The following is a 14394-nucleotide window of genomic DNA, read 5'->3' as shown; positions in this document are numbered from 1 at the left end:
AGTCATGACAATGGTTAATCTGCAGATGCAGCAGAGTCTCTAAAACAGATGTGCAGCCCTAAAGCAATGCATTTTTATTCCCTTTCTTCCCTGCCTTCCACACACACTTCATATACATTCCCCAGTTGTTCTGAGAAAACAAGCTGCAGTGCAAACAAAGGAATGAAAACCAAGCGATTCTCTGTCCATTTGAAAATAAAAGCCTGACATTATTGACTTAGGAGCTTCTATTTGTTTCATATGAGTTATGCTGAAGAGCAGAGATAATGAGGTGTTTGAATGGGTTAAATAATACACAGAATGATCTTCATGTAAAAGTGCTAACCTGCCTTGTAGCTCACAAATCAGACTTGGTTCACCGCCTGGGTCATTTAATACGCAATGCCCTCGGGAGGCATCACAAGTGTTCTTGTTTGCTTGTGCTGTTCCTACCTTGGAATCTTGTCAGGGAGGTAAAGAATGACAGTGATAGGCACTTAGAGAAATGGATGGGAAGGCAAGGAGGTCAAATCACAAAAGTATCTGAAAGCCATCTGCAGGGACTGGCCCACCTCATCCAGCCACTGCAGGAGGGAAAATTAGGTTTAATCATTACACCTAGTCTTTCATTTCAGGAGGTCAGCAGGGGAAGGTATAGCACAAGTATGAGAAATCCAGCTTCTGACTAAGAAGAACAGCTCTCTTCCACACAACTATTACCAAAAGATATGAAGCGACAGGCTTTATAACTGGCAGGATATGGGTTCAAAAAAAGCTGAGAACAGCGATTTAAGTATAGCTGTGATGTTCCCCTCAACATAGGAACATTCCAACAAACCAAAATGTATTCAACGTGGCTTATAATACCATTGAATCAGCTATTCAGAACTCTGATAACTAAGATAAGGTTACCAGTAGTCACCACAGGCAAATGGTCTAAAATATCTCCCATTCACCTAAAAAAAAAATATGTCCTCTAGACAGAGAACCTATTCTTTGGTTTCATCGTGAACTTGAAAGACCTCCCACTGCATGATGCCTTAGTGGATACAGTATAGAGAAAAACACTACCACAGTGTCGACAATCTGGACCTTTCCACGGGCTTATAGAACAATAGAATTTAAAAGAACTACAGAAATAGAAATTGCCAAGAATGCCACAAAAATCACCAGAATAAAGCACTGTGTTCAATTCATAGAATTGTTGTAGGGCTGATAATAATTGATGTACATAAAGGGTTGATCACAGTCCCCTCTCAACCTCCAGGAAATATTTCTTTTTTAACACTGTTGTTCCCACTGGCATTTGAACAGTCAGTGCTCAGTAAATGTTTGCTGGACACATGAGTTAATGGGTGAATGAATTGTTGATAGTGTCTTTGGACCAGGCAGAATTATATAATAGAAGAAACACTGCACAAGGATTCAGGAGAGGCGGGGTGGATTTTTTTGTTATGTTTGCTGCATGCGGGGTCTGGCATAATTCACAAAACTCTCTGTGCTTTAGTTACCCTATATTTTAAATGGGAATGAAAATATCTTACTTGCGGAAACAGACTGCTTTTCCTGAGAATGTATCAGGCTCTAAGACCTATGATTTTAGACAGAGCTACATAAAGCAATTTTATTTGCTTTATTTATATATCCTGCCTCATTACCAACAATATATGAGGCAGTTTACAACAAAAATAAGCAATAAAAGTTTCATAACAACCAAATTAAGACTTCCTAGCACAACACTTAGGTTAACTTTAGAGTTACGCATTTGCCCTGCACTAGGGGTAGTGACTATCTGAATACAAATAGTCATGGAGGAACAGTTGAAAATCTATACAGAGTCCTTGTTAGAATGTCAATGTAGATAAGAAATGCAGCAAATGTAATGCAATTAATGGATTAAATGGTCCTAGATATAAACAAAATTTATATCTTTTTTAATCACTCAAAAGGAATGGCTCGAACCAGAGGTATTTTCCTCTATAATGTAAATTAGAGAAATATACTGAAAACTTCAAAGGCTTAGACTTTATTAAAATCTTCAAAACAGAATTTCAGTGCAACTCTGGGTTTCTTTTAAATTAGTATTATTGTTGTATATTAGCTGACTGATAATAATTTTATCACTATCTTTTCAGACATTTATAGTACAAGACAAATACAATACTTTGCCTGTTAGACTAGTAACACCACACTAGCCCCTGCCCTGTGGTCTTGGCCCAGGGCAGGGAGTAGATGAAATAGCTAATGTTAGGGGAGGAGTTGTCTGCATAGGGATACTCTATTGCTCAACTTCCTTGAGTCCCCTTTCTCATCTTCTCCCTGCTTTCTTACCCAAGAGAAGAAATGGAAAATAGAAAAAAGTTTCAAATTTTAGGGAATATAAAGTTAATATTCCCCATGGTGAATTAAAGAAGGAGGCCATTCCATTCGACTGAGGTGGTACTAATACATTAGCAGCCTACACAGTAAGCAAACCGAAACCTAAGCCTGTAAATTCCTCTATATTAAAAAATCAAAACCTAAGGACAACCAGTCACAAATAGCCAACTCTGCTTTTCCAAATCAAGCAGATGCCTCAGCAATAGGCAATCAAATAGTTTCCTTGCTTTGCTTCTACCTTTTTTCCTAAGAGTCTCTTCCCTAGCTTCTGTCCTAGAGTGCTCTTGATCACTTCTGGTTTGTTATTTTCCCCTTGGAATTGATTACTGCTCAGGTAAATTTGAAATTTTTAATATGCCAGACTTTATCTTTTAGCACCTCTTACATTGAAGTTTAGGATGTTTCATTAGTGTGTCGAATTCCTGTTTTTGCAGCGGCCATTCAAACTTTATTAGCAGGATTATTGGGGGAGGTAAACTGAGCAGAGAGGCAGGCCCCTTGTATGAAACGAGAACAAATGCTTATTCTAGCACTTACAAGGGTAGGTCTCCAGATAGCTGTGGAGTTTTGGTGTTTGTTATTTAAACTTTTTAGCAGTGCTTTGTAATTTTTTTCTCTTGCTTTACTGTCATACCAGTTTTTACAGTCATTGACTGGTTTGTTTCCATCATGGATGGGCTTGTTCTTCCTAAAATTTGCTACCTTAAACTTTGCAAACTGATAAAAATGGATCAGTTGCTGGCTCTAATTGTATTTACAAAAACTAAACAAAATCTAAAGAAGGACGTGAGGGTTTTGTAATGAGAAAATTTGTGAGCTTTAGGGCCTGGAACTCCATGACTTTTCTTTTGGCTGTATTTTAGAACTAATTCTTTTTCTCTGGTTATATTATTAATAAGCAAGCCTACTCAGTCATGCATAGAAGATGCATCCCTGTGTTCATTATTCAGTAGTACATGGTTCATCAAGACTGAAGTGCAAAATTGGCTTAGATACTTGTCCCATTTCAGAATCATTTTTAAAGAAGTCAAAAATGGATGTTTTACAGAAATAAAGACTGAGCAAAACTGGCAAAAACAACCACAGGCTGGTTTATCCACACTGTAAATTATTCCTATATACTTCATGAGCTTTCAAACTGAAAAATATTTTAAATCACTACCAAAACAAACCATTTGGAAGCAGGATGAAGGGATCTATGTAATATAATTTTCCCTTCCCAGCTGCAGTGAAAACAAACACAACAGGAGGGATCTTCGAATTGTCTGGTTGAACAGATTGCTTCCTGTCCACTACATGTTAATTAAAGCACCATTGGAAAACCTTCGAAGATAATTTTCTCCAAAATATTTTGCTATAGTTAATCACAAAGTTCATGGAAATACTTAATATATCTAATAACTCCATTTACAAATTAAAAGAGAAAGCTTAAGACATGTTTTTATGAATATAACAGATAAGTTGATCTTACTATTTTTTGAAATATTTTATTCAATTAAAACAGCCAATAAACTATTATTGAAGATGGTACTTCATTATATTTCAAATAGAACATTGTTATAAAACCCAATATTGTCTAGTAAATGAGAGTAAAAGAAGAAACTCATGTATATTCTCATATTATTTTTTGCCAACCTTGCAAGTCTCTTTTGTGCTATCATCATATACTGTGAAATAAAACAACATAAAATAATACTAAAAAGTGAATAAAACTGTTCTGGGCTGGATATGTTCATATTTGTGTGTTATCCTAATGATCTTATTTAAATGCCTTGCATTTAATTATGATGCTAGTTATATGTTGAAAACATCTTTAAACTCATTTCCTCAGCCTTGTATACAAATCATATGCACAATACTCATCAAACCACCAAGAAGTAACTACATAAATTGACATGCATCTTATGTAATTAGTATCCATCAAGACCATACCTTTTTACAAGCACTTTGGTCCACACTTTACAAAGGGGACAAAATCACCCCTTTGAATCCTCTGCAGAAACTTTATGACTTCTCACTGCAAACGGATTTACTGGCTAGATTCCTCTGAGAATAGGTAACATTATTTGGCTGAAGAAGACTACCATATGGCTTTGCATCTCAATTAATCGTCAAAATGAGGAGGAAATTATATCCTTGTTTATGTCCAATAATGAACTGACTACACAGTGGACTTTGAGGCTTTGACTGATAGCATTACTGAGTAAGAGAGCTACAGAAGAAAGCATACAGAATGCTTTGTTGGGAGCTATTAAAGGGCTTGAGCAGGACCTAGACATCCCATTCTTTTTAAGCTCCCCATGTAATGATTCTCTGTGCCTTCACAGTTGAGGGCAACTGCTCCATGTTCCAGTCCTACCACAGGAGCCTGAGGTCACATCATCATCCTCTTTTGCCTCTTAATTGGTCTTACTGTCTTCAGACTCTTCCTTGTCCAATCTTGTTTCCATCTGTTACCAGATATACTTTTCAAATTTATTCACATTTTTCTTCTGATTAAAACCTCTAATTGTGCCTTACCACTCAAGACTACACACCACTTCCTGTTCTTATTTCAACCAGTCCAGTCTCCCCTGTCTGACTCCCCACCAGGTCCTGTGTTCCCACCACACAGAATTTTTAAATGTTCTCTTTACTGTATTGAATATGGTTACTTTTGCATGGAGGAAAGCCTTTCCTCACCCCAGTCTTTGGGAAATCTCAGTTCCTTCAAGATCCAGCTCAATAACTGTCTTCATAAATGAAGTTTCCCTTGACTTTCCCAGGCAGAGCTAGTTGAGTTTTCTTCTATAATCCAGTAACGTTTTTTACCTGAGTTTTAAACATTTTTCTTCCTACCTCACTTGAATGCAAGATCAAGCAGAAAAGAATTAACACAGCCTTCCTGAGACTGCTATCCTTAGAACACCATGTTTGCAAGGCCCTTGGCTGGCATCTGAAATTAGAATTAGTGAGGGTTCTCACCATTCCTTAACAGATACAAATAGCTTGCTGTGACTAAATCTTTTGGGCAAATAATATGGTTTATGTTGAACACCTGCCTTCCTTCTGGGAGTCTGGAATTTGGATATGTGCTAGACAGAGGTAGTTATTAAAAAATAGCTCTCATTAAAAAACCTTGAGCATAGAGTTTCTAATGATCTTCCTTGGTGACACCACCATTTCACATGTATTATCACAGCTCTTTGCTAGAGGAATTAAACATTCTGTGTCCTCCTGCTAAAGACGGCTTTTGGAACCTTACCCTGGCTCCCCAGAGTGCCATTTTCCTCTGTAGATGTGGCTTTGTATTCTTCTCCTGTAAGAAATCATAACAATGGGTGCAACTATATGCTGAGTCTTGTGAGTTTTGCAGCATATCCCCAAACCTGGCCTTGAAGATGCCTGATGCAGAAATGTTTTAGAGCAGGGACTCTAGCTTTTTTTGTTTTGTCCCATCAGTACAAGGATTGACATTGACATATAATAACTATCTAAAGCTTTTGAATAACAAGTGAATGAAAGAAAAAACTGAATGATTGGCCAGGTTGCTGCTCATTTGAGACAGCATTTTAAAAGTTATACATGCAACTTCTTGTCCAACTTCTTAAAATTTTAACCATATTTTTGAATAGTCCAGTAACAGGGTGGAAGGAGAAAATTATGGGAAAACAAATCTATAACAGCTCCTATTTATCTTATATAAGTTTGATCCCAAAAGAGCCATTGGCCAGTTGAGTGATGGTCAGCAACACTTAGCGCTGCAGTTCATCATCTCAGTGTTTTTTTGTTAATGGACTCAGTTAGAAAGACAACACATCTTTGAAGAATGTGCTCATGGCCCAGCGAAACTGAGAAGCTATGGAGTAAATGAAACAAGGACAACTTTAAGTTCAAAGTAGAAAATAAGTGAGAATTGCTCAAGGAGTTTGAAGCACAAGAACTCAGTCTCTAAGATAGCAAAGCGTTAGAAGCATAAAGGCCTAATGCCAAGATGTAACAGCCTGCACACCCCTGTCTCTGTTCGTCCCCATTTCTGTTTGTCCCCTTCTCTGACTCATAAGTCATTGTAGGGTTTTGAGTCACTGTAGGGTAGTCTTCTGAAGAATACTAGGCAGTGTAAGAAAAATATACAAAAAATTAAACAGAATGGGAAAATCTAATCAAACACTCCAATGTACACTTCCAAAATTTAATAAATTTCTAATTTTACAATTAAAAAATAAGCAGACATTTTAATTTTATACATAGGAATAAAAAGTTATCCTATGGTAAACATGCTCAGCTTTATAAGCAATCACTAATAAAGTTTAAGACAATTTTAAAGTACTGCTACATATTAACTAAAATATAAAAAAATAAAAAGACTAACACTATGTTAAGTTAATGGGAGTTATTATGTATTGCTTTTAATATGAGTTAACAATAATAATAACTAATATTCATTTAGGATAAGTTAAATGTCAGGCACTGTTTTAAACACTTGCATACATTAGTGTGTTTGGCATATATTATTATTTGCCCATTTTACATGTGAGGATATTGATGCATATGAGAGAGTAAGTGATAGACTGGGAAGATGCTTAGTCTTAACTATTATCTAATCTACCTCTGATTAATCTTTCAAGGTGTCAATTTAGCATTCTGTTATAAAATCTAATGATATAATAAAAAGAAATTATCTAAAATAAAAAAATTAAATTAGACAAAATGGGCTATTTAAAACAGCAAAAATATGTCAACAATCCAGCATTTGAAAGCAAATAAGGGGTACATTATCCCACCAAGTTGACTCTACCAACAGGAGTAAGTGAAAGAATGTTAGTGTAAAAACACAACAGAAAGCAATAGCATATTAATATCGATCACGTTTTATTATATCTTGAGAGGTTGGGAAGTACTTTAAAATAAATAATTAATCCTCTTGTTAATGGAGAATTTCCTATTAACTGCCTAGAAGAAATGAAAAAAAATTCCTTTAAATAGATTTCAACACTTGTTTTACTGTGCTATAACCTGCTTTTTCATAGTAAAAAGGATGATTATCAAATAACTCAAACCATTCACTGATTTTTCAGATAAAGTTGTCAGATTTGAAAAACAAACTCATTTTCATGAGCCATAATCTACAATAATTTATAAACAGAGAAAATAGTATTTAATTAAATCTGAAAATCTACCTTTTAATAAGATGCTTGGTATTTTCTGTAGAAAACACTCTATCATGAACCCAGAACATACATGTAATTTTTAGGTGTGCGACTTCCTGCTATCTGTAGAATGAGAGGGGACAACTTTGTAGCCTTTATGGTCCCTCCCAGCTATAAGTCTTTCATCCACTGGTTAGCTAAACATCTTACTATCTTTAGGGCTATTTTGGATAATATATTAAATATTCTATATTTGTTTTCAGGTTTTCTATTTAACTTGTGAAAATTCATGTACTGTGCAAGTTTAGAGTCTCCAAAGCATAATAAAAAAGTATAACTTATTTGGTAAAACACTTTTAACACTTCTAATTATCATTAATCATCCTACATTACCCTCATTTTGTGCATTGGGAATGGATGATTTTAGAATAAGGGCTTTGCCCAAAAACCTAAGTCCCATTCATGAAAGTGTGAGTCTGCCAGCTAGGGGAGATGGAAAATTCTGTAAACAAGGACCAGTCATGCCAATAGCATCTCTAAGGAAAATCTGAGTCCTCTGAGCCAGAACAGACCAGATGGAATCAATTGTTAAAATGGTGTCCAGTGTCAAAGACGGTGTCCAAATGCCTAGGGCCCAAATCACTGAGGGCCTTCAATAAGTGATGGTTGCCAGGTGTCTGATAGACCTCATCTCATTGCACACTGCCATCAGATCATATTCAGCTGTGAAGTCAGAATCTACAATGACCCAACGTTGAGCTCTGGCTGAATTAACCAATGGCCACAGATGAAAACCAAAAAATGTGTTTCTATCAGGTTATGTTTTATAAATTTTATCTGATTTAAATCATGTGAATCTTACCATTATCAAAATATCACCAAATTTCTATAGGTTAAATGTCCTCTAGAGATTTGTGTGTACTTGAACAAAAGGCCAATAACACCTTCAATTTCCTCATCACAAAATTATCTCTGTTGTTTTATTTTTAAAGATTTTATTTATTTATTTTTAGAGAGAGGAAAAGGGAGGGAGGGAGGGAGAGAGGGAGACAAACATTGATGTGCAAGGAAACATCGAATAGTTGCCTCTCGCACACCCTCAGTAGTGGACCTTGCCTGCAACCCAGGAATGTGACCTGAGCAGGAATTGAACTGGTGACCTTTCTGTTTGCAGGCTGGCAATCAACCCACTGAGCTACACCAGCCAGGGCCTGTTGTTGCTGTTTTTTTTTTTTAAATTATGTTCCTTAGGTTATTAATTGTATAACCTCAGAAAAGTCTTCAACCTTCTGGGCCTATATTTCTTTATTAAAAGATAACTTTAGTAAGTGGAAGACATATTCTTAGAATCAAAACTAGCAGCATTTTTCTGAAATTTGACTGATTCTAAAGTTCAACGTGAAAAAATTAATAGGTTAAGTGCACTCCAACTCCCCACCTCCCTGCAAAGAGATGAGCAATGCCCCCCATATAATGCAACAATTCTGTGATAAACACCTGTTTGACAAGGCCTCTAGATCTGTGCTCAGCTTTATGATCTCCTCTGTGCCCATTATGACTGACCAAAGATTATTAGTTGTTAAATATTAAATATCATTCCTGGATAAAGGTGAAAAATAAAACTACAAAATCTACATTTATGAGCTTCCTTATTTTATGTGCTAGTGTTGAAAATAGAGGATAAACAAAATATTGTTTCCAAATGCTCTAATTGGAGACTCAGTCATTACATAAAATTCACAAGCACAATAGAAAACTATTAAAAAATGTTAAGCAAAACAATAAAATGATCCTATATTCAGCTTTATATAAATCTAAAAGGTCAGTAGAAAAAGATCAACAGCACATATCATGATCAATACTATGTATATCTATTTAATATTTGACCTACAAAATGGCAATCACATATGGTGTATCTTTATACAAATATAAACATATCAATAAATATACCAATGAATTTTATTAGTCCTCAATTAAAAAAAAATGGACAAATACCACAAACATATAATTCAAAGAAAATATAAATACTAATAAATATATAAACTGTTTAACATTATAAGAAGTCAAAAAATGCAATTAAATACCATTGTTTTCTCTGCTACATTCACAGAGATTTATAGTAATATTGTGCCTGTCAGTATTCGATAGGATTTTTTCTGAAGCGAATGTTATATTATCTAATATGCTAGTGGGACCATAATTTTAATCAAAATTTTCTATGGGAAATTTTTCAATCTGTAGTAAAGTCTTCTAGGATTTGATACTATGGAAATAGTTTTAGATGTACAACAAACCGTAGTCTTTGAATTAGGTAAAAATATAGGCATATATATTTTATGTATAGACATAAAGGGCCTATACACACACACAAAAAAAAAAAAGATAGGAAAAAATGTTTTATACTATTAACAGTACTTTTCTCTCTATTATGCAAAATGACAGCAACTAGATTTTGGTCTGTTCTTTTGGCATATCTTCATTTTATACGTTTTTTACAATGTACTGCCTCTATAGTGAGAGAAAAATAACCCACAGTTTGTATTTTTTGAAGGTCAAATTCATGTATTCCAACTTGGTGAAGGCTTCATCATCAATATATCATTTTCCTAGGCAGTTTTTTTAACTGCACTCAAACCTATTGCTGTGTTCTTCTCATTATATTGTAATTATTGATTAAATGTCATTCTCCCATTAACTATCATGAGCTTAGTCAGGGGAAGTGTCATTTATTCAACTTTGTGCTCTTTTTTGTCACTATAATAAAGTTCATTGAAACCACCCAGGCTGTCCAGTCTGTTTCCCTGGGATAAGTCCTAACGTAGTTGGGATGGTGACCTGGCATTTCCTTCCCATCACGGCAGCTCTTCCTTAAGACAATCTTCTTTCTCTGCTTAAAATTCTTAGACTTGAATATTTAAGACATGGCGGGTTATTTCTTCAGAAAATTTAGAAGTAGGCCTGCCAAATTCTGTGCAATTTCCTATACTTTTCTCACCTCTTTTTCTATATACGAGTTTCATCAAATAAAAGTTCAGTGTTAAAACACTATTACTTTAAAGTACTTCAAAATGTTCGGAGGTTACTACAGTAAAAGAAAAAAATTTCCCAAGTTATTCTATTTCTCACATTTGATTCACATATTTCATGAAACATATATTCAAACAACCTTAAAACCACAAAGCAATAGGCAAAACTACTTAAATTTTAATATTTCCAAAAAACTTTACAATAAGTTCTACAAAAAAAGAAAAAATCACAGAAAAAATTTATGCTTCTGAATATCAAAGGCATTGTGAAGCAAGGATTCATAAAAAATGTTAGTTATAGAAGAAAGGATATAATTCTTTAACTCAAACTGACACTGTTATTTATACTTAAATATGTAATATCATACAAAAATGTATTGCTCTGCTAAGTATTTTTGAGTATTTACTTACTAGTTACTTGCATAATTTACCCACTTACCCAGTTTCCTTATAACTAACTGAATATATTATTAGAGGTGAAATATCTTAACATATTTTGATTTTAAAAGAAATTCTAAACAAAAAGAAATTCTATTTTTTCACAAGAATAGTAAAGGTCAGGCCCCAAACTGGGGAAATGATAACAAATAGAAAGTGGAACATCTTGTAGTTACAAAATTTTGGTCTTTTACATACTCCATCATACTTTTAATAATATTTTTTTTAATCCACTGAATTTAACAAGATTTTCTCACTTTTTTTGAAAATAGGAATACTTAAATTTGAATATTAACTACTTTTCATTCAAATAATAGTTTTAAAGTAAAGTCCCCAAGAAATTTAAAAATGCCATAAATGTCTGAATTTTGTAATTACTTTCCTGAATAACCTTCCTAATTAAATTGTATGATTGCATATATTTATATTGACTACACATTTAACTAACATTGTAAATAAACCACAATCAACAAAATTATATTAAAAAAGAAACCAGAACAGGAAAAATTGTACTAAAATTAGATTTCAATTTCTGTGCTATATTCCTAAAATATACAAACTACCAGTTAAGGATTATGCTACCAAAGGTAATCCAAGGTAATACTTCTTCTACTTATGGATTAATAAAACTCTGTAACTTTGAGAACTCAGTTGTTTCATTTTCCCTTTATTCTTAAATCACTTTTTTGTAAATGGTATTTTACTCATACAAACAAATGTCAGATATACTGGAAAAGTCTCTGCTCTAAGTACTTATCACAACATACATTTATCAAAAAAGCCTGGGCCAGGTAGCTCAGTTGGTTAGAGCATAGTCCTCATAGCCAAGGTTGTGGGTTCAATCTCCCATCAGGGCACATACAAGAAATCAACCAATGAATGCATAAATAAGTGAAGAAACAAAATGATGTCCCTTCCTCTCTCTCTCTCTCCCCCCACCTCCCATTTCTTCTTTCTCGAAAAATCAATAAATACAAATTAAAAAAAAAACAACTTTCCATCTATAGGTATGCCTATTTTAGTATGTGACCAAGAAAAATATCTAAATTTCACAAAATAATTTAAAACCTATAACTTTCATTATTGGGCAAAAAACTGCTTGCCAGAGTATTGCCAAAAATTTTATTTTGTATATTCATGAATGCTCAGTATAACATTAAGATAGGAATTACTTTTTTTATTTCACAAATAAGTCATATCTGAGGAACATGGATTAAAGAAATCTTGCTCCAGCTCATAAACTTTTTAAGTAATGTATTTTGTGCAGTTTCCTTATAGTAAGCATCTCTCTATTTTATTAAAAAACTCATTACTCATATTATAGAGTGAATAACCTGAATAGTTTTACAAATATTAACTTAAAATATTATATTTTTTCTAATATCAAAACATTAAAATGTATATCTTTTTTTTAAATAGAAGAAAATTTAAATGTTTATTATTCTGTCCCAGATGTAGGGGGCAGCATTATCACCTTAGTGAATATCCTTCCTGGATATTCATCTACATGTCTGCAGGGGTCTATGTACAAAAAGGTATGTGCGTGTATGTGTGCATGCATACACGGACCTGTGTAACTCATTTACTTCAGCACTACACAATAGATCAGAGAAGGAAAACTCTGACTCCAAAAAACCTCCGCTGCCTTGCGGCATACCTCTTCAGGGGAAAGGCTAAGGGAGTAAACCCCGACAGAAAATCCGGAGCCGGAGTCCCTAAGGCGGTTTGACGTTGTAGTCAACACCGGCAACTCCTGCTGCGCACCTGAAACCAAGCTGTATTGACTCCGTCTTTCCCTTGGACCCTTCAGCTGCGAAGAGAGGGGGGGGTCTGCTGCATGGGCAACAGCAGACCCTCCATATCACCCTGCCCAGGCTCTGTAGCTTCAGCTTCACTGGAGAGGACACTCCAGCGTCATCACAAGATGTCGATTCAACACAGGAGGAGACAGATACCGTGTCACTCCCGAGTCGGACTGCACAACCATTCTCGGCGGTGCAGATAGACTCTTAAGAAGCTACACCATCGTCTCTCGAGACGGATGGCTGCCGACGACGACGACACAATAGATGTTATTGACTATATACTATATTTAGTAATAATTAGCGCCTACCACAGACAATCTAACTTAAGCTCAACTGTTGAACTTTTAAATTTATATTAGAGGCTACATTTTTGTTAGCATCTTCATGTTTAAAAAAAAATTTCTAAAAGAGTAATCTGTACTCTTGCACACAGACTACATCAGTTTACACACTCACTAGTAGAACATGAACATGGGTATTCCATATTTTCATCAATCACTTAATGGTGTCTTTTAAAATAATTTTTTGACTATTTATTAGGTGAAATCTCATTAGTTTAATTTACATTTTTGATTGCTAATGAGTCAACATTTTGGTGCTATTTCTATTTGACTATCTCATTCAAATCCTTTCTGTGGGATAGGAAGCGTTTTTTTTTTTTTTTAAATTTAAAGAATTGCTTGGTTTAGTCGTCGTCGGCAGCCGTCCGTCTCGAGAGACGATGGTGTAGCTTCCCAAGAGTCTATCTGCACCGCCGAGAATGGTTGTGCAGTCCGACTCGGGAGTGACACGGTATCTGTCTCCTCCCGTGTTGAATCGACATCTTGCGATGACGCTGGAGTGTCCTCTCCAGTGAAGCTGAAGCTACAGAGCCTGGGCAGGGTGATATGGAGGGTCTGCTGTTGCCCATGCAGCAGACGCCCCCTCTCTTCGCAGCTGAAGGGTCCAAGGGAAAGACGGAGTCAATACAGCTTGGCTTCAGGTGCGCCGCAGGAGTTGCCGGTGTTGACTACAACGTCAAACCGCCTTAGGGACTCCGGCTCCGGATTTTCTGTCGGGGTTTACTCCCTTAGCCTTTCCCCTGAAGAGGTATGCCGCAAGGCAGCAGAGGTTTTTTGGAGTCAGGTTTTTTGGTTTAGTAAATACTCATTTATCAACAATAATTAGAAAATCATATTATATAAATGTGTCAGAAACAACTATTGAAATGGACACAATTTTTCCTTAATACATGAGAGTATTATGTTGTTTGGTTGCTTTTGCACAGTTCTGACTTTTAAGAAAGGATTATGTTTGCATATACACACATGGTTGTCTACATCTTTCCTTTCAACACATGTCATTGGTAAACACACTCCATAAAAGTGGGAGAAATGCTTCTATCCCTTCAGAAGATCCTATCTAAAACATTTTATTGATGCTCTCTCATACCGCTGTAAAAAAATTATATACCTTCATCTAATTGTGCCAGTTATATCATAATAGCCTATTGGATATTCTAGAGAAATTTTCTTATCTACAAAAAGAAGTGTACCCATTTATGTGTCCTTAACTCAGGAATCTTTGTTGAACAAGCAGAACTTATTATAGCATAAATATATATCAAATATTTTCTTTGATCCATATCATCATCTACAT

General features: G+C 35.0%; 1 protein-coding gene across 1 annotated transcript in view; it reads right to left on the bottom strand.

Annotated features, from left to right (window-relative positions):
* Positions 1 to 14394, bottom strand: part of PLXDC2 (plexin domain containing 2) — a 420883-nt gene that overhangs the window by 250212 nt on the left and 156277 nt on the right. The window lies entirely within an intron of this gene.

Source organism: Furipterus horrens, unplaced genomic scaffold (genome assembly GCF_987537825.1).
Source record: "Furipterus horrens unplaced genomic scaffold, mFurHor1.1.pri manual_scaffold_2, whole genome shotgun sequence".
Lineage (NCBI taxonomy): Eukaryota > Metazoa > Chordata > Mammalia > Chiroptera > Furipteridae > Furipterus > Furipterus horrens.
Note: the sequence above shows the minus strand (reverse complement) of the source record. Positions and strands in the feature narration are given on the sequence as shown.